The sequence below is a fragment of the Chionomys nivalis genome, chromosome 25, assembly GCF_950005125.1.
Source record: "Chionomys nivalis chromosome 25, mChiNiv1.1, whole genome shotgun sequence".
Taxonomy (NCBI): Eukaryota; Metazoa; Chordata; class Mammalia; order Rodentia; family Cricetidae; genus Chionomys; species Chionomys nivalis.
The window spans coordinates 49,068-75,368 of NC_080110.1; the positions used below are offsets into that span (position 1 = coordinate 49,068).

The following is a 26,301-nucleotide window of genomic DNA, read 5'->3' on the forward strand; positions in this document are numbered from 1 at the left end:
AAATGAAGTTAGGAAACAATTGCTTGGGAAACCAAGAATAGACGAAAGCTAACTATGCACAATCCTAAAATGTTATGTGAGAATCTATACAATGGATAAAGAATTGGCTTGTGAGCTCAGTTCTTCACACTCTACCAGTTATAAAGGAGTACTTTGCTTCTGCATTCTTTTAGCCTGGTTTCTATGTACTTCATTTCGTTTTTATTGAGGTATTGTCTCTTGCAAAGAGAGTCAAAAGTTTCTCATGAACATGTATGTGAGTCAAGGGGGGTTTCAAAGTTGAAGCAATGCTTTTTAGTGAGTATACAAGTTCATAAGAAATCAATCTTATGCAGTTATTCATACACTTCATCCAGTGTCCTCACTTAAATGAAACCAATACCCAGGGACCAGAAAGCAATAAATGATAACCGATAAAACTAACTCTAGTTAAAGACATCTATGAAATTAACATAAAGCTTTTGTAGTAAAACACTGATGAATACAGCAGGAAATGGAAAGATCTCCCAATGTTCTTGAACAGAGGATTAACATGATATGAATGGTAATCATACCAAAAGCAATCTATATAATTGTAACCCACATCAAAATATCAATAAATTATTAATGTCAGTTTAGATAAAAACAATCACCTTCATCAATAATAAAAAAACCGAAGGTAGCAGACACAATCCTGTAAAGGAAAGGAACTTCCAGAGGCATGACAATCCATCAACCTCCACCACAGAGAGACAGTAATGGAAACAGCTTGGTAATGGTATAAAAACAGAGACTTGACTACTAGAATAAAATCCAAAACACACATAATAATCAACACTGATGAACAGCTCTTCTTTTACAAAGAAGGTAAAATTAGCCAAACAAACAAAGAAAGCATCTTCAACAAATGGTGCCAGCATAACTGGAATTCAACATTTAGAAAAATGAAAAAAGATGCATATCAATCAACAGGCACAAAACTCAATTACATAGATATACCAAAAATATAAACAACTCAAGAAATTAGACATAAAAAGGGCAAATTATAAAGTCAAATAACCAAAGTTAAAATTAAACACAAAAATAAACAGATCAATCAATGTAGGAATCACAAATGGCTGAAAACCACAATCTTGAGGAAGGAAACTAGGCAATCAGAATGTGGTTGAAAATGGTATGTCTGAGGCAAAATAAGGGGCCACTGGCAGTGTCACCGGAATTTAACTGTACTGCTTTTACTTGGTGTTAAGGAAGCTACTAGCTTTGAATGGACACCTTGTTCAATGGAAATATAGTAGAGCGGTCCTTGGACTGTCACAAAAGAAAGATGCCTTACCTTCTCTGACGACTGTATGGATGTGGTAGGGAAGCTGCTTGTTTGTTCACGGATGCTGATACCTAGGTAACAACACAGAAAACATATTATTTGTAACAGTGATTGGCAATTTGCTTAAGCATATGTCTGACTAAGTCATCATAAATGAACACATCAAAATTAATGTATACTATAACAAGGCTGTGGACTACATTGTGAATTTACTGCATCTGTCTCCAGCATAACTACAGTGTTTTCCTCTTAATCCACCTTCTCTCTGTCAGGATTAACTTCTATTTCCCAAATGACTATCACACAGCAAAGTTAATATCTGAAAGAGATTTCTCATTAAACAACGGAATTAACACCACACAGAGAGGACTCTGATATGACCTTAAACATGAGTGAAAGCAGCAAACAGAAATCAGGCACCCAAAAATCAGCTAAGTTTTCTGACCATTCAGAGGTGCTTCTCTCTGGCTAATAAATTTCTCTACCTACCCCATCACAGATAGAGTACAAGGATTCAGATGAACCTGCATGGTGCTGTGGACCATCAAATACTCCATGGTGGAGTGGATACAAGAGAATCAAGAGATAAAATAACTAAGAAAAGGAAGACCAAGAAAAAAATTACACAGGTTGCCACAGCAAAGACCGTAACACCAGCCAAGACTTAGCACAGATGTACATGCGTGTAAAACTCCCTCCGACAATCTGAAAGAGAGCTTAATAGCATGAGAATTCAGCAAACATACAACAGCAAGAAGGACACAACACCAGAAGCTTTTCCTGCTGCAGAAAATTCAGGACACAATGCGGTCACTGTGTCTCTTGCTCTCTCTGGGCAAACCTCTCCCCGCACTTGAGTAGGACTTGGAAAACCAAACACAGATTGACAGGTGGGCACTACCCTTAGCTCCACGCATATGCAAGCAGGGTACAATCATTGCGCGATAATAGCATAAGTCAGGACTAGCTGATATTAGGAGTTGATTATCACATAGAGCACTCGCTTTCATGATCACTGAAGGCAGGAGCCAGCACCATCTGGTGCAACTCCGCATAAGACTCTACACACAGACATCAGGTGTGACTCCACACGGCTCTCTACAGAGAATCTGAAAACGCTAATCGAAAGGATAAAGAAAGAAATGTACATTAAAGGTAATTTTATAAAAGAGATAGGGGCCATCAAACAATGAGAAAAAAAATTTTTAAAAATTGGATGACAAGAATCTCAAAAAATTAAGAAATGAAAAATCACTCAAAGATACCTTAGAAAAAGAAAACAAGAAAAAGGAATAAAACCAGAAATGGAAAGAGTACAAGACTTGAAAACTGAAATGGAGGAAATCTTTAAAAATAAAAAAGGAATGGCTGGATACATACAATATCGGCAAAAAAACAATGGATCCAGAGACAAGTATAAACAGTAGAATAGAAGAGATAGAAGAATCTCAGAAATCGAATATATTAGAGGAAATAAACACACTGATGAAAGAAAACAGCAAACAGAACAAATTCTTAAAGATAGAAATCCAAGAAATCTGGGACAACACGAAAAGAACAAAAATAACAATAAAGGTAAAAGGAGAAGAAATACAGCTCAAAGACCAAGAAAATAGATGGATAAAAATAAAAGTCTTTCCAAACATGAGGAAGGATATTCCTAATGAGGTACAAGCACATACGGAACACCTAATAGATCAGATTTTAAAAACCACCATAATTATTAATATCTAACAAGAATTACCTTAAACTTAAAGCATGCATAAGAGAATAAGATGGGCAGTTCATACTCATAGCATGAATCTTTCATCAGAATGAAATATCAATACCAAATATAAATTTCAGGAAAATAAAAACAAAAATATTACAAGATATCAGAGTATGTCTCAGAACACACTAATAGTAGGAGACACCGCAGCACTCCTCTCTCAACAATAGACAAAACAACCAGACAGAAAACTAACAGCAATTTCGAAGAATATACCTCCTGAGCATCTCACGGCACCTTATTATATATTGGCCCCATACCTGGTAACAAAGTAAACTTAACAGACAAAAAAAAGTTTTTGGCCGAGCCCGGTGGATCTCTGTGAATTCGTGACAGGGCTGGTATACAAGAGCTAGTCACCGAACAGGAACCAAAAGCAACAGAGAAACCCTGTCTAGAAAATAACTAAGGGGAGGGGGGGGAATACTGAGATGGCTCAGGTTAAGAGCCATTGACTGCTCTTCCGAAGGACCTGACTTAAATTCCCACAACCACAATGTGGCGCACAACCTACGGTAATCATCTCTGGCGCCCTCTTCTAGCCTACAGTCATACACACAGACTTTTGCAAACATAATCAGCAAATGAAGAAATATGTAAATAAATCCCTAAAATCTAAAGAAATTTTTGCCACCACATGAGCCTTATCAGATCACCATGGATCAAAGTTAGAATACAACAACAGTTCTAATACCAGGATACCGACAAACTTATGGAAACCGAACAGTAGACCACCCGTTGTTCTAAGAAGAATTAAAAAAAAAAAATAAAGTCTTCATGGAATTCAACTAAAATAAAGACACAACATAAACAAAATGAAAGCAGCTCTAAGAGGTTAGTTCATCGTACTAAGTGCACACATAACAAAAATAGAAGAAGCTCACATTAAACACTTAACAGCACTGCTAAAAGAGCTTGAGAAAAAGGAATCTCACACAGAAAATCATCAACTGAAGGAGTGAAACTAACAAAATTTAAACACAGAAAATACAAAGAAATCAATGAACCACAGAGCTGGTTAATCGAGGAAAAACAAGATTGACAAGAGGGTATCCAATTTAATAAACAGGCACAGTAAGAGAACATGGAAACTAACTAGATAATTAATGAAATGGGGGAAATAACAGACTCTAAGGAGACCATGAAATAATTTGATCTTGCTGGAAAGGCATATATGACACAAAATTGGACAATGTAAAAGAAATGGACCTGCTTGTAGAAAAATAACATATACCAATAATCAATAAGACGAGGGGAACAATGAAAATGGACTGAGAAGCAGTCAGGAAATATCAGGAGCCGTAAAAAACCTACAAACCAAGAAAAGCACAGGTCTAATTAGCTTTAATGAAGAACTTTAACAGAAATTCAAAGAAGAGGTGAAAATCCTTAAGCTGTTTCACATAATAGAAACAGAAGAGTCATTGAAAAGCTTTCTATGAAGCTACATCATTGTCCTCATATCAAAACCCCAAAAAAACTCAACATAGAGAAAATCACCAAACATGCATGCTCATAAACATAGATGCAAAAACAGTGAAACATCTAATACAAAAAAACACAAACAGAAAATATATAATGATATAAGAGGATTGAGATCATAGATGCAGGGCTGACCGAAAACATGAAAATCTATAAATCAAAGCTGTTATACAGATATAAGCACAATGCAATACATATAAATACACTGAAAGAAAAAGAAACCATACAATAATTTCATTAGTTGCTGGAAAAGCATTTGTTAAAGATAAACACTATGTAATGATAAATTGCTTGTAACCAAGTAACAAACTAACAAACTAACCAACTAACACTAACCCCCAACCCTGACCCCTAACCATAACCCCAATTGTCTAACCCTATAACCAAAATACTAACCACTTAACCAACTAACCCTAACCCCATAACCATAAACCACTAACCAGCTAACAAAATAACCAACTAACAAACTAACCAACCAGCCAACTAACCATAACCCACAACCCTGACCGCAACCCAAACCCAACCCCCTAACCCACTAACCAACTAACCAACTAAAACTAACCACATAACCCTTACGCAAAACCCCTAACCACCTAATCAACTAACCAAATAATCAACTAACCAAATAACCAAATAATCAACTTACAAAGTCACCCTAATGCCATAACAGTAACCCCATAACCCTAACCCCAACCACATAACCAACTAACCAAATAACCAATCATCCAACTAAACCTACCCCTAACCCTAAGCCTTTAAGCCTAACCCCAAACACCAAACCACATAACCACCTAACAAACTAACCACCTAAAAACTAACCAACTAAACAAATAGCCAACTACCCAAATAGACAACTAAACCTAACCCACAAACTTTACCACTAACCCTAAACACAAACCACAAACCTCATAAACAGTTAATAATCTAACCAACTAACCAACTAACCAATTTACCAACTAACCCTAATCCCCAACCCTATCCCCATAACCCTAACCACAACCCCATAACCACATAATATGACAGCCAAATAACCAACTAAGCAACAAAACAACTAATCAAATAACCAACTAAACAACTAAGCCTAACCCCATAACCCTAACCGCAACCCGCTAACTAACCAACTAACGCTAACCACATAACCCTAACGACATAACCGTAACCACATAACCCTAACCACCCTACCAAATAACCCCCTAACCATCTAACGAACTAATCGACTAACCAGGAACCAACTAACCAGAAACCAACTCACCAGTAACCAGCTTACCAGTAACCAGCTATCCAATAACTAGCAAATCGAGTAAGCACCTAACCAGTAACAAAATAACAAGTAACCAACAAACCAGTAACCAAACATCCAGTAAGCAAATAACCACAAAGCAACTAACCAGTAACCAACGAACCAGTATCCAAATAAACAGAAAACAACTAGCCATTAACATACTAACCATTAACCTGCTAACCAGTAACCAACTGACCAGTAACCAAATAATCAGAAACTTGCTAACCAGCAACCAACTAACCAGCAACCAACTAACCAGGAAACAATAAATCCAGTAAACAACCAACCAGTAACCAACTAAACAGTAACCAGCTAACCAGTAACCAAATAGCCACTAACCAAATAACCAGTAACCAAGTAACCAGTAACCAAATAACCAGGTAACCCACTAACCAGTAACCAGCTAACCATTAACCAGCTATCCAGTAAGCAACAAGTCCAGTAACCAACGAACCAGTAACCAGCAAACCAGTAACCAGCTAACCAGTAACCAGCTACCAAATAACCAACATATACATTAACCTCATAACTGGTAACTAACTAGCCAGTAGCCAAATAACGAGTTACCAACTAACCAGGAACCAACAAATACAATAACCAACTAAACAGCAACCAACTAACCAGAAACCAACAAATCCAGTAACCAAATAACCAGTAACAAACTAACCAGGAACCAACAAATGCAGTAACCAATTAAGAAGTAACCATACAAACCAGTAACCAACTAACAAGTAACCAGTTAACCAGTAACCAGCTAACGAGTAACCAACAAATCCAGTAAGCAACTATCTAGTAACCTATTACCCATTATTCAACTACTAGTAACCAACAAACCAGTAGCCAACTACTCAGTAACCAAATAACCAGCTAACAAACCAACTAAACAGTAAACAACAAATCAAATAACTAAACAAAAACCAAGTAACCAGGAACCAACAAATCCAGTAACCAACTGACCAGCAACCAACTAACCAGTAACCAACTAACCAGTAACCAACTAACCAGGAACAAAAAATCCATTAAGCAAGTAACCAGTAACCAACTAACCAATAACCACCTGACCAGTAACCAACTAACAAATAACCACCAAAACACTAACCAACTAACCAATAATTACTAAACAAATCCAGTAAACAACAAATTTAGTAACCAGATAACCAGTGACCTGCTAACCAGTAACCAACTGACCAGTAACCAACAAACCAGGAACCAAAAAATCCATTAACCAACTAACCAGTAACCAACTAACCAATAACGAACCAGTAACCAACTAACCAATAGCCACATAACCAGTAATCAGCTAACCATAAACCAACTAACCATAAAATAACAAACATCTAACCAGTAACCATCTAACCAGTAACCATCTAAGCAGTAACCATCTAACCAGGAACCATCTAACAAAGAACCAACTAATCCAGTAACCAAAAAATCCAGTAACCAGCTAACCAGTAACCATATAACCAGTAACCAACTAACCAGGAACCAACAAATCCAGTAACCGGCAAATTCAGTAATCAACAAACCAGAAACCAACAAATCCAGTGACCGGCAAATCCAGTAATCAACAAACCAGAAACCAACAAATCCAGTGACCACATAACCAGTAACAAACGAATAGTAACCAATTAATCGTTAACCAAATAAACAGTAAGCAACTAACCAATTAACCAACTAACCAGCTAACCAACTAACCAAATAATGATAACCGCACCCTAAATCAACCTACTACCCACTAACCAACTAACCAACTAACCACTAAACCTAACACCATTACCCTAACAACCACTTAAACAACTAACCAACTAACCAAACAACCCTAACCACAAACACCCTTAGCAACTTACGAGTAACCAGTTTACCAGCAACCAACTGACCAGTATCCAACTAACCAGTAACCAACTAATCAGCTAACCAACTAAACATATAACCACAATCCCAAACATGACCCCAAACCTTAACCAACTACACCTAACCCCATGACCCTATCACAAACCTACCAAGCCACTAAAATGATAAACTAACCAACTAATCAACTTTCTAAACTAACCTACTAAGCAACTAACCCTAAACCCGCAGCCATAACCTTAACACCATAACCCTAATCACAACCACTAAACCCCTAATCAACTAAGCAACTAACCAAATAACCAACTGACCCTAACCCCGTAACCCAAACCCCATTACCCTACCAACAACCCACAAACACCCTAACCAAATAACCAACTAACAAAGTAAACAACTAACAAACTAACAAACTAACCCAAACCACCAACCCTGACCCCTAAACATAACCCCAACCACCTAAACCCCTAAACAACTAATCAACTAACAGACAAACCATAACGCCATAACCCTAACCACAAAACCATAGCCCCATAACCCTAACCCCATAACCCGAACAACAAACAGCTAACCTGACAAGCAACTAAACAAGTAACCAACTAACCATTACCACCAACACTGACCACAACCATAACCCCAAACACATAACCAACTAACCAACTAACCAACTAAGCAACTAAGCAACTAACCCAAACCCCATAACCCTAACCCCAACCAACTAGCCCATTATGCAGCTAAACAACTAATCAACCAACCAACTAAACAACCCTTAACGCCCAAACACTAACCACATAACCCTAACCACAACCCATAAACCCATAAACAACGAAACTAACCAAGTAATCAACTAACAATAACCACATAACCCAAACTGCATAACCCTATCACCAACCCACAGATACCCTAATCAAATAACCAACTAACCAAATAATCAAAAACGAAATAACAAACGCCATAACCCTAACCCCAACCACCTAACCCGTTAATCAGCTAACCAACTAACCAACTAACCAACTAACCAACTAATTGTAACCCCCCAACCCTAACCCCTTAACGAACAAACCCAGAAACACCTAATCAACTAAACAACTATACAACTAACCATAACCCCCTTAGCCAAAACCCATAACACTATCCCCAACCCCCAAACGCCCTAAACGAATAACCAACTAACACAAACTCCAAACCCTGACACCTAAACCTAACCCCAACCCCGTAACCCCCTAACCAAATAACCAACTCACCAACAAACCCTAACATAACCATAACCACAAAACCCTAACACCATAAGCCTAATCCCATAACCCTAAGACCATAACGAACTAACCAGCTAACCAACTAACAAGCTAACCAAATAACCAACTAAACAACTAAACAACTAACCCTAACCCCCAAACATGATTCCTAACACTAACACCAACCCCCTAACCAACTAAGCAACTCACCAACTCACCAACTAACCAACTAACCATAAACAAATAATCCTAACCCCACCCCCTAACCACCTAATCATCTAACCAACTAACCAAATATCCAACCAATCAACTAATCAACTAACCAAGTAACCAAATAATCAACTAACCATAACCCCCTAACCCTAACAAAAAAACACTAAAACTATTATCAACTAAACTGAACAACTAACCACAACCCCATTACCCAAAACACATAAACCTATCCAAAACCACCAAACTCACTAACCGAACAACCAACTAAAAACTAACCCAAACCGCCAAACCTGACCCCTAACCCTAACCTTAACCCCCTAACCCCCTAACAAAACCACTAACCGACTAAACAACCAAACCTAATCCCATAACCATAACCACCGAACAGAACCCCATAACCCTAACCCAATAACCAGCTAAGCAGCTAACCAACTAACCAGCTAACCAAACAACCAACTAACCCTAACCCCCAAACATGACAAACACTAACCCCAACCCCATAACCCCCTAACCAACTAACCAACCAACTAACCCTAAACACATAATCATAACCCAAACACCCTAACCCCCATAATCAACTAACCAACTAGCTAACTAATCAACTAATAAACTATCCAACTAACCAACCAACCAACTAAACAACTAATCAACTAACCCTAACCCCATAACCCTAACCATAACCCCGTACCCCCCGAACCAACTAACCAACAAACAAACTAATCAAATAACCCTAATCCCCTAACCCTACCCCATAACCCTATCCCCAACACAATAACCAACACCCTAACCACAACACCCTAACCCCCTAACCAACTAACCAACTAACCATAACCACAGACCCTAACACATAAATCCTAACATCTAATACATAAACCAGAAAAACATAAACACAAGCAAAAATACACTAAGTGACACCCTAACAAAAATACTAAGAAAAAACAAAATACCGACAAGAAAACAACAAAACAGTAGATCAATACATGAACCCAAACCAAAACACGTCATTACTTCCACATCATGATCCCTAAACATACAACAGACCATAAGCAAAACTCAAATACAAGACAAAACACTATCCAAAACCATAACCCTAACCAAAACCTGAGACATAACTAGAATTAAAAAAATTAACCCCTAAACCCTAAAAATAAACCATAATTTTAACCCAATTCTAGCCCAGCACAAGCACAACTGTAACTCCCTAGGCAATAGCCATACACCCTAACCCTTAAAACTAGACTTAACCATAGAACTTAGCACCAAACCCTAGCCATAGAACCTTATCCTAAGCAAGGACCAAGAACGGAGTGTGCAGGTAACCGGTAGGACAACCAAACATCTAGGACATTCATTCTGGGTCTAATCCCCAGGCCCCTTCCCAAATGGCTTTTCTTCTCTAGCTACCTAACAGGAGAGAGTTGCCTGAATGCACTCTGACCTAATACCCAAAAAAATCACAGTACCCTGGAAGCTGCTAATCACATGGGACACAAAAAGCTCACCGTTTCTCGTGTCACAGCGATGTGTTACAATACAGAGAGAAACAAGCGGTGCATGACCAGCAACAAAGTACAACACCACACACTGTAGGACATCAAAACCCCCCACTCTCTCTGACATCCACAGTAGGAAAATTATTTGGGGTCCTACCCAACATGCCTCAGGTAAGAAAAAAAAGAGAGGAACTCAAAAACCAAGCCATTAACTCACAGAGTAGACCAAAAGAGCAACTCAATAAAATAAAACAAGAAGACAAGCTAAATGACACCTCTGAGACACAGAGCAGATCAAGAACAGTTGCAAAATGACAGATAGCCACGTTAAGAATCGGAACAAGATACAAAGAAGCTGCCAGGATCAAATGAAAACAAAACATGGGCATACTCCAATGAAAGAATTTATCAAAAAACCTAAAAAGCATGACAGTAACATCAGAATCAGGTGATCACAGACCAGGCAGACATCATAACCAAGAATAATCAGACTAAAGTCATTTTAAAAAAAAATTATAAAGAGTATAGAGATCTTTAAAGTGAAAACGGCCCATTAAAATTAAAAAAAAGCAACAGCAAAAAACTGAAAGACATTAATGAACCACTGACAGAAAAACCCAGAATATCAAGAAAAAAATTCAAACTTTTGAAGGAAATGTTTAAGACTTAAGGCTGAAATACATGCAATAAAGAAAGACTGGATATGAAAAACAAGGGAAAATTGACAGGAATTATAAAGGGAATTTTAACACACATAAGAGATGGAAGAGAGAATCTCAGGGTTTGAAGATAACTAGATCAGTTCATGAAGAAAATAAACAGTAAACCTAACAAATTAACAAAACGTACAGGAAAAATAGAAAAGACGAACCCTAAGAAAATTTTGGATAAAAGACACAAAAAATATAATGACGAATATTAAAGAAAACTTTCCCAACTTAAAGGATATCCCTGTGGAGATAGAAAAAGCATAAAGAACAAATAGATTTAAACCATAACGCTAACCCAAAAGCCCCTAGTCCCCTAACCAACTAACCAACAAACCCTAACCGCATAACCCTAACACCTAACCAGCTAAACAGCTAATCATCCAACTGACCATATAACAAACTAACAAAATAAACCTAATACACAATAACCTGATCACCCTAACCCCCCTAAACTGCTAAGCAGCTACCGAACTAACGAAATAACCACTAAACCACTAACCAGAGAACCATAACCCCAATCCTCTAACCCCCTAACAAACTAACAATCTTAACAATTAACCTACGAACCCTAACACCAACACCCTAACCACCTAACCAACTAACCAGGTAACAAAATAACCAACTTTTCCTAACCCACAATCCTAACCCTATAACCCTCACCAAAACACCCCAATCCACTAACCAGGTAACCGAATAACAAACTATCCAACTAACCAACTTACCCTAACACAATAACCATAAACCCCATAACCCTAACCCCCTAACCAACTAACCAACTAACAAACTAACCAAATTACCCTAACACCCTAACCCTATAACCCTAACCCCTACCACCGTAACCCACTAACCAACTAACCAACTAACCAACAATCTCTAACGCACTAACCCTAACCAACAACCTAACCCGCTAACCAGCTAACCAACTAACCAACTAACCAACTAAAGCTAAACCAATAACAGTAACAACATAACCCTAAACAAAAACACGTAACCCCCTAACAAACTAAGCAAATAACCATTTAACCAACTAACGCTAACCCACTAACCCTATAACCCTAACACCAACACCCTAACTCACTAACAAGGTAAACAACTAGCCAAATAATCCTAACCCACTAACCCTTACGCCAAATCCCTAACCCCCTAACTAACCAACTAACCAACAAACACGAACCCCATAACCCTAATACCATAACCCTAACACCTAACCATCTAAAAAGCAAATCAAAAACTGACCAAATAATTAACTAACCAATTAACCCTAACCCACCCTAAAACCATAACCATAACCCACTTACCTGCTAACCAACTAACCAACTAAACAAATAACCAACTAACTAACGAACCCTAATCCTCAACCCTGACCCCTAGCAATAACACCAACCCTATAACACCCTAACCAACCAACAAACTAACCAATTTACCAACTAATCCTACAGCATGACCATAAACCCCTAACCAACCAACTAATCTAAGCAATTAACCAACGTACCCTAACACCATCACCCTAACCACCTAACCAACTAAACAACTAACCACCTAACCAAATAACCAACTTAGCCTAACCCACTAACACTAACCCTATAACCATAACCCAGTAACCAGCTAACCCACTAACCAACCAACTATCCAACTAACCAACTAAACCTAACCCACTAACCCTAACACCATAAGCCTAACCCAAACCACCTAACCCACTAACCAACAAACACGAACCCCGTAACCCTAACACCTAACCAGCTAAACAGCTAACCATCAAACTAAATAACTGACCATATAATGAAATAACCAAATAACACAAACCCATTATAACCCCATTACCCTAACCACCCAACCTGCTAACCAGTTAAAGACCAAACGAAATAATCATCTAAAATAATAATCAAGTAACCGATGAACACTAACCCTCAACCCTGACCTCTATCCATAAGCAAACCTCTACCCCCCCAAACAAGTAACAAACTAACCAATTAACCAACTAACCCTAACCACATAACCCTAACACCATAACCAACTAACCCCCTAACCAGCTAACCGAATAAACTTACCCTAACCCCCTAACCCCAAACACACTAAACAGCTAGCCAAATAAGCAACAGTACACCTAACCAACTAACAGTAACACATTAAACCTAAACCCCTAACCCTATAATCAAACAACTAACCAACTAACCAACTACTCATCCCTAATCCCCTAACACTACCCTATAAGCACAACCCCTTACTGACTAACCAACCAACTAACCCTAACCCACTAACCCTAACCCCAACACCCCAAACCCCTAACCCCATAACCAAATAACCAACTAACCAACAAACACTAACCCCATAACCCTAACCCCCTGACAAACTCGCAACAAACCAACTAACCAAATTACCCGAACCACCTAACCAAATATCCAGCTAACCATGGAACCAACTAACGGAGCAAATTACGAACTACCCAATTAACTGCCCAACCAACTAACAAATTAACCAACTAACCAGCTAACCAAACAATCAACTTACACTAATCACCTAACCCTAACCCTATAACCCTAACCCCAACCCCCTAACCGACTAACCAGCTAACTAACCAACTATACAACTAACCAACTAGCACTAAGCTGCTAACAATAACCAAAGCCCCTAACCCCCTCAGCAACTAACCAACAAACACTAACCCCATAAACCTAACCCAATAACCCTAAAAACCAAACCAATTAACCAACTAACCAACTTACCCTAACCCCCTAACCCTACCACTAAAACACTAACCACCTAACCCACTAACCCACTAACAAGCAAAACAACCAACCAAATAAGCAACTTACCCTAACACCTTATCCTTAACTGTATAACCTTATCCACGACCCCCTAAAACACTAACAAGCTAAACAAAGAACCAAATATCAAACTAACCAACTATCCAACTAACCAACTAACCGCAAACCACCAACCATACCCACTAACCTCAAACCCATAACCCTAACCCGCAACAACTAACAAACTCAACTAAGAAAGTAACATACTGACTAACTTACCTAACCCCCTAACCATAACCCTATAACCCTAACAAACCCATAACCCACTAACCAGCTAACCAACTAAACTATACAACTAACGAACTAACACTAACCCACTAACCCCAACCCCATAACCCTAACCCAAACCCCCTAACCCCTAAACAACTAAGCAACTAACCAACAAACATGAACCCCATTACCCTAACCCCATAACCATAACCCACTAACCAACTAACCAACCAAATAACCTACTTACTCTAACTCCCTACCCTTAATCCTATAAGCCTAACACCAACCCCATAAACCACTAAGGAACTAACAAACTAAACAACTATCCAATAACTAACCCAAACCACTAACCACAACCAATTAACCTAACCCAAACCACCTAACCCCATAACCAAGCAACTAACCAAATAACCAACTTACCCTAACACCCATCACTAACCCTATAACCCTGACCACAACCCCGTAACACACTAACCAGGTAACCAACCAACTATCAAACTAAAACTAACCCTGACATACTAACCCGAACCAAACAATTAACCAACAAACCTTAACACCTTAACCATAACCCCAAAACCCAAAACCCCAACCAGCTAACCATGGAAATAACCAAATAACTAACTACCCAATTAACCATAACCCACCCTAATCCCCCCTAACCTGCTAACCAGCTAACCAACTAATGAACTAACCAACTTAACCAACCAACCCTAAACCCCAACCCTAACACCCAAATATAAACATAACAAACATAACATAAAAAAACAAAACAAACTCCTAACCCCCTAAACATATAACTAACCAAACAACTAACCAACAAACCCGAACCGCATAACCCTAACCCCATAACCCTAACCTCCTAACCAGCTAACCATCCAACTAACAAAATAACAAACTAAGCAATTAACACTAAGACATCCTAACCCCATAACTCTAACCCCCTAACCTGCTAACCAGATAACAAACTAATCAACGACACAACTAAAAAAAAAAACCAACTAACCAACTAACCCTAACCCCAAACCCTGACCCCTAACCATAAACCCAAAGCTCTAACGCCCTAACCAACTAAAAAACTAACCACTTAACCAACTAACCCTAACCCCCAATGAGATAACAAACTAACCAGCTAACCAACTAACCAACTAGCCAACTAAATATAACCACATAGCCCTAATAAAACCATAACTTGCTAAGCAACTAACCAACTAACCAACTAACAATAACACCCAAACCCTAACCCATTAACCCTAACCACAACCCCCCATAAACCCCTAATCAACTAAACAACTAACCAACTAACCATAACCCCATAACAAAAACCCATCCCTATCCACAACCCCCAACCCCACTAAACAAACCTACTAACCAAATAACCATAACCCCCAACCCAGACCCCTAACCGTAACACCAACCCCTAAAACCCTAACCCCTAACCAAATAACAAACTAACCAACAAACCCTAACCCCATAACACTAACCACAAAACACTAACCCCATAAACATAACACCCATCCAGATAACCATCTAACCAGCTAATGAAATAACTAGCCAACTATACTTAACCACCAACCCTGAACCGAACTCTAACCACAACCCCGAACCGCCTAACTAACCAACTAACAAACTACCCGACTAACCAACTACACCTAACCCCATAACCCTAACCCCAACCCACTAAGCCCTAATAAATGAACCATGAACCAACTAACCAACTATCCAACTAACAAAATAAACAACTAACCATAACCCCATGATCCTAACCCCAACCCCCAAACCCCCTAATCAAATAAACTAACCACCTAACCAACCAACCGACTAATCGACTAAGGAATAACCAACTAACCAACTAACAAGTTAACCAAGTAACAAACTAACAATAACCACATAAGCCTATCCTAAACACCCAAACCCGCTAACCAACCAAATAACCAATTTAAAAACTAACCAAATCACCCAAGCATGATCCCTAACCCTAACCACAAACCCCAAACCCCCTAACCAACAAACCAACTAACCAACAAATTCTAACCCCATATTCCTAAACAAAAAGCCATATCTGCCTAACCTGCTAATCAGTTTGCAAGCTACACAACTGAACAACTAAAACAACCAACCAACTAACCAACCAACCAACTAAAACTAACCACATAAAACTACCCAACCCAGTAATCCCCTAATCAATTAACCAATTAAAAAACTAACCCTAACCCCATAATGCTAAACAACCCACAAACCCCCTAATCAGCTAACAAACTAACCAAATAGCAAACTAATCAAGCAATCAACTAACCAACTAATTGACTAACTGACTAACCAACTAACCAACACTAACCACATAACCCTAACCACAACCCCATAACCCCCTAATCAGCTAATCAGCTAACCAACTAACCAACTAATCAACTAAACAATTAACAACAAACCCATTACCCTAACCCCCTAAAACTAACCACAAACCCCTAACCCTCTAACCAACTAATAAAATAACTAACAAACTAACCAATCAACCCATAACCTAACCCATAACCCTAACACCAGCCCCCTAACCAGATAACCAGATAACCAACTAAAAACCAACCTTGACTCCTAACCCTAGCCCCAACCCCCTAACCGCCTAACCGCCTAACCCCATAAGCAACTAACCAACTAACCAACTCACCCTAACCCCATAAGCCTAACCACAAAACCCAAAATACATAACCCTAATCACATAACACTAACCACATAACACTAACCAAATAACCAGCTTACGAACTAACTGACCCTAACACCATCACCCTAACCAGAAAACCCTAAACACATAACCTAATCACATAACACTAAGCATATAACACTAACCAACTAACCAGCTAACGAAATAACCAATTAACCCTAAACCCATAAACCTAATCCCAAACCCTTAAACCCCAAACCAACTACCTAACTAACAAACCTACCCTATCCCCTTAAACTTAACCACAACCCCCTAACCCCCTACCGAACTAATCAACTAACGAACAAACTCTAACCCGACCCTAACCAATAAAGCCTAACCCCTAACCATTTAACACCGTAACCCTATACATCACCATACACATCACCGTAAAACATTACACTTTCCTAAACCATGACCATGACAACCTAACAGTAACACACTAACTAACCAAATAACCAGCTAAACATAACACCCTAACCCTAGCCACAACCCCATAATCAGCTATCCAACTAACCAATTATCCAACAAAGCAACTAACCAACTAACCAACAAACCCTAACCCTACTAATCCTAAGCCCAACCCACAAACCACCAAACCACCTAACTAACCAAGTAACAAAAATAACTAAGCAACTAACCCTAATTCCCAACCTTGACCCCTAACCCTAACCCCAACCAACACCTTAAACAGCTAACCAATTAACCAACTAACAAACTAACAAACTAATAAACTAACCAACCATCCCTAACACCATAACCCTAACCCCAACCCCCCAACCCCCTAATCAACTAACCAACTAACCACCTAACCAACTAACACTAACCCCAACCCACTAATCACCTAAGCAACTAAACAAATAACCAAGTAACCAACTAACCAGCTGAACAAATAATTAACCTTAACCAACAACACTAACCCCATAACCCTAACCACAACCCACTAACCCCCTAATCGGCTAACCAACTAACCATAATCCCATAACCCTAACCTGAACTCCCTAATCAGCTAACCAACTAACCAAATAGCCAACTAACCAACTAGCCCTAACTCCCAACATTTACCCATAACACTAACTCCAAACCAATAACCACATTAACAGCTAACAAGCTAACCAACTAAACAACTAACCAACTAACCCTAACCCCCAACCCTATCCCCATAACCCTAACCACAACCCCGTAACCCAATAATCGGATAACCAACTAACCAATTAACCCACAAACCAAATACCCAATTAACCAACAAAACAACTAACCAACTAACAAACTAACCAACTAACCCTAACCCCAACCCTCTAATCAGCTACACAACTAACCAATTTGCCAAACGAACTAAGAAACTAATCAACTAACCCTAACCCCCTAACCCTAACCCCAACCCCATAAACATGTAACCAAATAACCAACTATCAAATTAACCCCAACCACTTAACCCTAACCCCATAACCCTAACCGCCATAACCAACAAACCAACTAACCAAATAACCAACTAACAAAATAACCAACCAACTAACCAGTTGGCCAAAACCCCATAACCCTAACCCAAACCCCCTAAACCCATAATCAACTAACAAACTAACCAACTAATCAACTGACCAACTAACAAACTAACCAACTAAACCTAACGCCATAACCCTAACCACAACCCTGTAACCACAACCCCCTAACCCCCTAACAACTAACCAACTAACCCTAACCCCATAACCCTAACCCCAATCCCTAACCAAAACCCCAAACCCTAGCCCTAAAACATAAACCAGAAAAACCTAAACACAAGTAAAAAAAACCCTCAGTGACAACCTAACAAAAACCCAAGCAACAAAACTCAAGATCAATACATGAACCCAAACCAAAGCACATCATGAACCATAAACCTACAACAGACCCTAAGCCCAATCCAAACACAAAACAAAACGCTACCCAAAACCGGAACCCTAACCAAAACCTGAGACATAACTAGAATTAAAACCTAAACACCTAAACCCTAAAACTAAAACCTAACTCTAACCAAAATTTTGCCCAGCAAAAGCACAACTGTAACTCCCTAGGCACTAGCCATAAACACTAACCCTTAAACCTGGCCTTAACCCTAAAACTTAGCACAAAACCCTAGCCATAAAACCTGGTCTAATCCCAAGGCCCATTCCCAAATGGCTTTTCTTCTCTAGCTAACTAACAGGAGAGAGTTGCCTGAATGCACTCTAACCTAATACCAAAATAAATCACTGTACCCTGAAAGCTGCTAGTCCCATCGGACCCAAAACACTCACCGTTTCTCGTGCCACAGCGCTGAATCAAAGAAAGCAATGTGTTACAAAACAGAGAGAAACAAGAGATGCATGATCAGCAACACAGCACAACACCCCACTCTCTAGAACATCCATAGTAGGACAAATATTTGGGGTCCTACCCAACCTGCCTCAGGTTAGAAAAAAAAGAGAGGTACTCGGAAAAAAAGCCATGACCTCACAGAGTAGACCAAAAGAGCAACTCAATCAAATAAAACAAGAAAGCAAGCTAAATGACACCTCTGAGACACAGAGCAGACCAAGAACAGTTGCAAAATGACAGATAGCCACGGTAACAATCGGAACAAGATACAAAGACGCTGCCAGGATCAAATGAAAAGAAAACATGGGCATACTCCAATGAAAGGATTTATCAAAAAAACCTAAAAAGCATCAGAGACATCAGAATCAGGTGATCACAGACCAGGCAGACATCATAACCAAGAATAATCAGACTAAAGTCATTTAAAAAAAATTCTGGAGAGTATAGAGATCTTTAAAGTGAAAACGGCCCATTAAAATTAAAAAAAAGCAACAACAAAAAACTGAAAGAAATTAATGAACCACTCACAGAAAAACCCAGATTATCAAGAAAAAAACTCAAACTTTTGAAGGAAACGGTTTAAGACTTAAGACCGAAATATATGCAATAAAGAAAACACAAAATATAGAAAGACTGGATATGAAAAACAAGGGAAAATTGACGGGAATTATAAAGGGAATTTTAACACACATAAGAAAAGAGATGGAAGAGAGAATCTCAGGGTTTGAAGATAACTAGATCAGTTCATGAAGTAAATAAACAGTAAAACTAACAAATTAACAAAGCGTACAGGAAAACTTGAAAACAAAAGACGAACCCTAAGAAAATTTGGGATAGAAGACACAGAAAATATAATGACGAATATTAAAGAAAACTTTCCCAAATTAAAGGATATCCCTGTGGAGATATAAAAAGCATAAAGAACAAATATATTTAAAACATAACTCTAACCCAAAACCCCCTAATCCCCTAACTAACCAACAAACCCTAACCGCATAACCCTAACACCTAACCAGCTAAACAGCTAATCATCCAACTGACCATAACGAACTAACAAAATAAACCTAACACACCCTACCCCCTAACCTGCTAACCAGCCCACGAACTAACGAAATAACTAAGTAAACCAACTAACCAACTAACCAAAGAACCTTAACCCCCAACCCTGACGCCTAATCGTAACCACAATCCTCTAACCCCCTAACCAACAATCTAACCAATTAACCAACGAACCCTAACACAATCACCCTAACCAACTAACCAACTAACCAACTAACCAGGCAACAAAATAACCAACTTTTCCTAACCCCCTAATCCTAACCCCCTAATCCACTAACCAGAAAACCAAACAACTATACAACTAACCAACTAAACCTAATCCACTAACCATAACCCCATAACCCTAACCCAAACCCACTAACCCCCTAACAAACTAACCAACTAACCAAATTACCATAACCCCCTAAACCTATAACCCTAACCCCCACCCCCGTAACCCACTAACCAGCTCACCAACTAACCAACAATCACTAACGCACTAACCCTAACCCCAACCCACTAACCCACTAACCAGCTAACCAACTAACCAATTAAAGCCAAACCAATAACCCTAACACCATAACCCTAAACCAAAACCCCTAACAAACTAACAAATAACAATCTAACCAACTAACCCTAACCCACTAACCTAACCCCCTAACAAACTAACCAACTACCCAACTAACCCTAAACCACTAACCCTATAACCCTAACACCAACCCCCTAACCCACTAACCAGGTGAACAACTAGCAAACAGTAAAACTAAAAAAATAACCCTAACCCAGTAACCCTAACCCCAAATCCCTAACCCCCTAACTAACCAACTAACCAACACTTACCCCATAACCCTAACCCCATAACCCTAACACCTAACCAGCTAAAAAGCTAACCATCAAAAACTGACCAAATAATAAACTAAACAATTAACCCTAACCAACTCTAAACCCATCACCCTAACACACTAACCTGTTAACCAACTAACCAACTGACGAACTAACCAACAACCAACTAACCAACGAACCCTAACCCCCAACCCTGACGCCGAGCCATAACACCAACCCTATCATACCCTATCCAAATAACAAACTAAGCAATTTACCAACTAATCCTAACCCCATCACCCTAACCCCCTAACCAACTAACAATATAACCAATTAACCATGAGCCCTAACACCATCACCCTAACCACCTAATCAACTAAACAACTAGTCAGCTAACCCACTAACCAACCATCCAACTAACCCTAACCAACTAACCCTAACACCATAAGCCTAACCAAAACCACCTACCCACTAACCCCCTAAACAACTAACCAACAAACACGAACGCCATAACCCTAGCCCCATAACCCTAACACCTAACCAGGTAAACAGCTAATAATCAAAATAAATAACTGACCGTATAATGAACTAACCAAATAACCCAAACCGATTCTAACCCCATTACCCTAACCACCCAACCTGCTAACCACTTAACGAACTAACGAAATAATGAACTAAACTAATAACCAAATAGCCAACGAACCCTAACCCTCAACCCTGACCCTAACCATAACCAACCCTCTATCCCCCCTAACCAAGTAACAAACTAACCAATTAACCAACTAACCCTAACCCCATAACCAATGAACCAGCTAACCAGCTAACCAAATAAACAACGTACCCTAATGGCCTAACCCTAAAAACCTAACCCCAACCCCCTAACCCACTAACCAGCTAACCAAATAACCAACCATACAAATAACCAAGTAACAATAACACACTAGCCCTAAACCACTAACCCTCTAACAAACCAAACAACTAACCAACTAACCAACTAAACAACTAACCAACTATCCCTAACCCCCTAACCCTAACCCCATAACCCTAACCACAACCCCTTACCCGTTAACCAGCTAACTAACAAACAATCCAACTAACCAACTAACCCTAATCCACTACCCCTAACCACAACAACCCAAACCCCTAATCCCACAACCAAATAACCAACTAACCAACAAACACTAACCCCATAACCCTAACCCCATGACTAACTAGCAACTAACCAACTAACCAAATTACCCTAACAACCTAACCAAATATCCAGCTAACGAAGGAACCAACTAACTGAACAAATAAGAACTGCCCAATTAACTACCCAACCAACTAACAAATTAACCAACTAACAAACAAAATAAACAAGTTAAAATAACCAACTATACAACTAACCAACTATCCCTAAGCCCCTAACCCTAACCCAAAGCCATAACCACATTACCAACACTAACCCCATAAAACTAACACAATAACCCTAACAACCTAACCAAATAACCCACTAACCAACTTACCCTAACCCCCTAACCATACCACTAAAACCCTAACCACCTAACCCACTAACCAGCTAACCAACTAACCAAATAACCAACTTAGCCTAACACCCTATCCTTAACTCTATAACCTTAACTAAGACCCCATAAAACAATAACCATCTAACCAACTAACCAGCTAACCAACTACCAAACTATCCAACTGTCCAACTAACCCACTAACCCCAAACCCATAACCATAACCTGAACTAACTAACAACCTCAACTAAGCGAGTAACAAACTGACCAACTTACCCTAACACCCTAACCCTAACAATATAACCCTAACCACAACCCCATAACCCACTAACCAGCTAACAAACTAAACTATACAACTAAACAAATAACCCTAACCCACTAACCCCAACCCCATAACCCTAACCCAAACCCCCTAACCCCCTAAACAACTAAGAAACTAACCAACAAACATGAACCACATTACCCTAACCCCTTAACCCTAACCAACTAACCAACTAACCAACCAAATAATAACTTACTCTAACCCCCTAACCTTAATCCTATAAACCAAACACCAACCCCCTAACCCCCTAACCACATGACCACCTAACCAACTAACAAACAACCTTGACCCCTAACCTTAGCCCCAACCACCTAATCCCCTAACCCCATAAGCAACTAACCAAATAACCAACTTACCCTAAGCCCCTATCCCTAACACTATAACCCTGACAACAACCACGTAACACTAACCAGCTAACCAACTAACCAACTATCCAAATAACCAACTAACCCTAACATACTAACCCTAACCAAACAACCAACAAACACTAACACCATAACCCTAACCCCATAACCCTAACCCCTAACCAGCTAACCAACTAACGAACTAACCAACTAAACAACCAACCAACCCTAAACACCAACCCTGACACCTAAACATAAACATAACAGAAACATAAACCCAAACAAACCCCTAACACCCTAACCAAACAACTAACCAACAAACACGAACCACATAACCTTAACCCCATAACCCTAACCTCCTAACCAGCTAACCATCCAACCAACGAACAAAATAACGAACTAAGCAATTAACCCTAAGACAAACGAAACCCATAACTCTAACCCCCTAACCTGATAACCAACTAACCAACTAATCAACGACGCAAATAACCACTAACCAACTAACCCTAACCCCAAACCCTGACCCCTAACCATAAAACCAAACCTCTAACGCACTAACCAACTAAAAAACTAACTACTTAACCAACTAACCCTAACCCCAACGAGTTAACCAACTAACCAGCTAACCAACAAACCAACTAGCCAAATAAATCTAACCACATAGCACTAACAAAACCATAACCCGCTAAACAGCTAACCAACTAACCAACTAACCATAACCCCCAAACCCTAACACCATAACCCTAACCACAACCCCATAAAGCCCTAATCAACTAAACAACTAACCAACTAACCATTAGCCTATATCAAAAAACCCCATAACCCTATCCACAACCCCCAAACACCCTAAGCAAACCTACTAACCCCACAACCAAATAACCAACTAACAAACCAAATTACCCTAACCACCTAACCAACTATCCACCTAACCATGGAACCAACTAACTAAGCAAATAACAAACTACCAAATTAACTACCCAACCAGCTAACAAAGTAACAAATTAACCAACTAACCAAATAACCAACTTATCCTAACCACCTAAACCTAACCATATAACCCTAACCCCAACCCCCTAAACAACTAACCAGCTAACCAACTAACCAACTATACAAATAACCAACTAACCCTAATCCCCTAACCCTAACCCAAAGCCATAACCACATTACCAACCAACTTACCAACACTAACCCCATAAACCTAACACAATAACCCTAACAATCTAACCAATTAACCAACTAACCAACTTACCCTAACCCCCTAACCATACCACTAAAACCATAACCACCTAACCCACTAACCAGCTAACCAAGTAACCAAATAACCAACTTACCCTAACACCCTATCCTTTAACTCTATAACCTTAACCACGACCCCCTAAAACACTAACCAGCTAACCAACTAGATAACCAGATAACCAAATAACCAACTATCCAACTAACCAACTATCCAACTAACCCACTAACCCCAACCCACTAACTGTAACCCACTAACCTCAACCCCATAACCATAACCCGAACCACCTAACCCACTAACTAGCTAACAAACTAAACAACTATACAACTAACCAACTAACCCTAACCCAATAACCCCAACCCCATAACCCTAACACAAACCCACTAACCACCTAACGAACTAAGCAACTAACCAACAAACATGAACCCCATAACCATAACCCCAAAACCCTAACCCACAAACAAACCAACCCTAATCAGCTAACCAACTAGCCAACTATCAAGCAATCAACTAATCAACTAAAAAAATAAACAGTAAACCTAACAAATAAACAAAACGTACAGGAAAAATAGAAAAAACAAAAGACAAACCCTAAGAAAATTTGGGATAGAAGACACAGAAAATATAATGACGAATATTAAAGAAAAGTTTCCCAAATTAAAGGATATACCTGTGGAGATATAAGAACCATAAAGAACAAATAGATTTAAAAGATCCCGTCGTCACATCATAAAACATTAAACACCAAAGCCTACAGAATAAAGAAAGAATATTAGGAACCAAAAAAGACTAAAGCCAAGTAACATTTATGGAAACCTAAGAATTACTCCAAACTTCTCAATGGAAAACATGACAGCCAAAAGATCTTGGTTACATATGCAGCACACAATGCGACTTTGGACATAAATACACACTACTAAAACCAGCCAGGCTTTATTTCACCATTGGAGAAAACAAGATTTCACATGACAAGAAATAAACCTTTTTAAAATATGCATCAAAATACCCAGACTAACCAGAAAGAAAACCCAAACAAGTAAGCCAATTTCAACAAAAATTCCAAAGCAACAAGCAAACTCACATCAGCAAAACTCAAGAAAGGTAAACACACAGCCGCTATGTTTAAAAAAATATATATATATATATATATCAACTACTCGTCATTAATATCTCTTAATATACATGAACTAAATGCTCAAATAATGACAAAAGCTAAGAAAACAGGAAAACAAGAATCAGCCATCTGTTGTATACAGGAAACACACCCACCTCAACCTCAAAAACAGACAGTACCTCAGAGTAAAGGGTAGTGAAAAGGACCCAAGAAACAAGCAGGTGTGGCTATCTTACAATATAAAATTTGATTTTATCAAAACACATGGAGGAGGACACTATGTTAATAACAAAGTCAGTCTATCACGATCAATTCTCAATCGTCATCTATGCCCATAATACAAGAGCACTAACACATATAAAAGAAACTAACTAGAACTCAAAATACTCATCAAACCACACACAGTAATGGTAGGGAATCTCAGTACTCCTCTCTAGAAAACGGACAAGTCAAACAGGCAAAAATTTATCAGATAAATAAGAGAACAGATGTAATGAATAAAATTGGCTTATCAAACTTCTATGGAATACTCAACCCAAACCAGAAAG

At 39.0% G+C, this 26,301-nt stretch overlaps 1 long non-coding RNA gene across 1 annotated transcript in view; it reads right to left on the minus strand.

Annotated features, from left to right (window-relative positions):
* Nucleotides 1-1,023: 1,023 nt before the first annotated feature.
* The window catches only part of LOC130866226 (uncharacterized), a 45,056-nt gene continuing 19,778 nt past the window's right edge, over nt 1,024-26,301 (minus strand). Inside the window, exon 3 of the long non-coding RNA XR_009056333.1 lies at nt 1,024-1,377. This is a non-coding gene — a long non-coding RNA (uncharacterized LOC130866226). The remainder of the gene's footprint in view (nt 1,378-26,301) is intronic.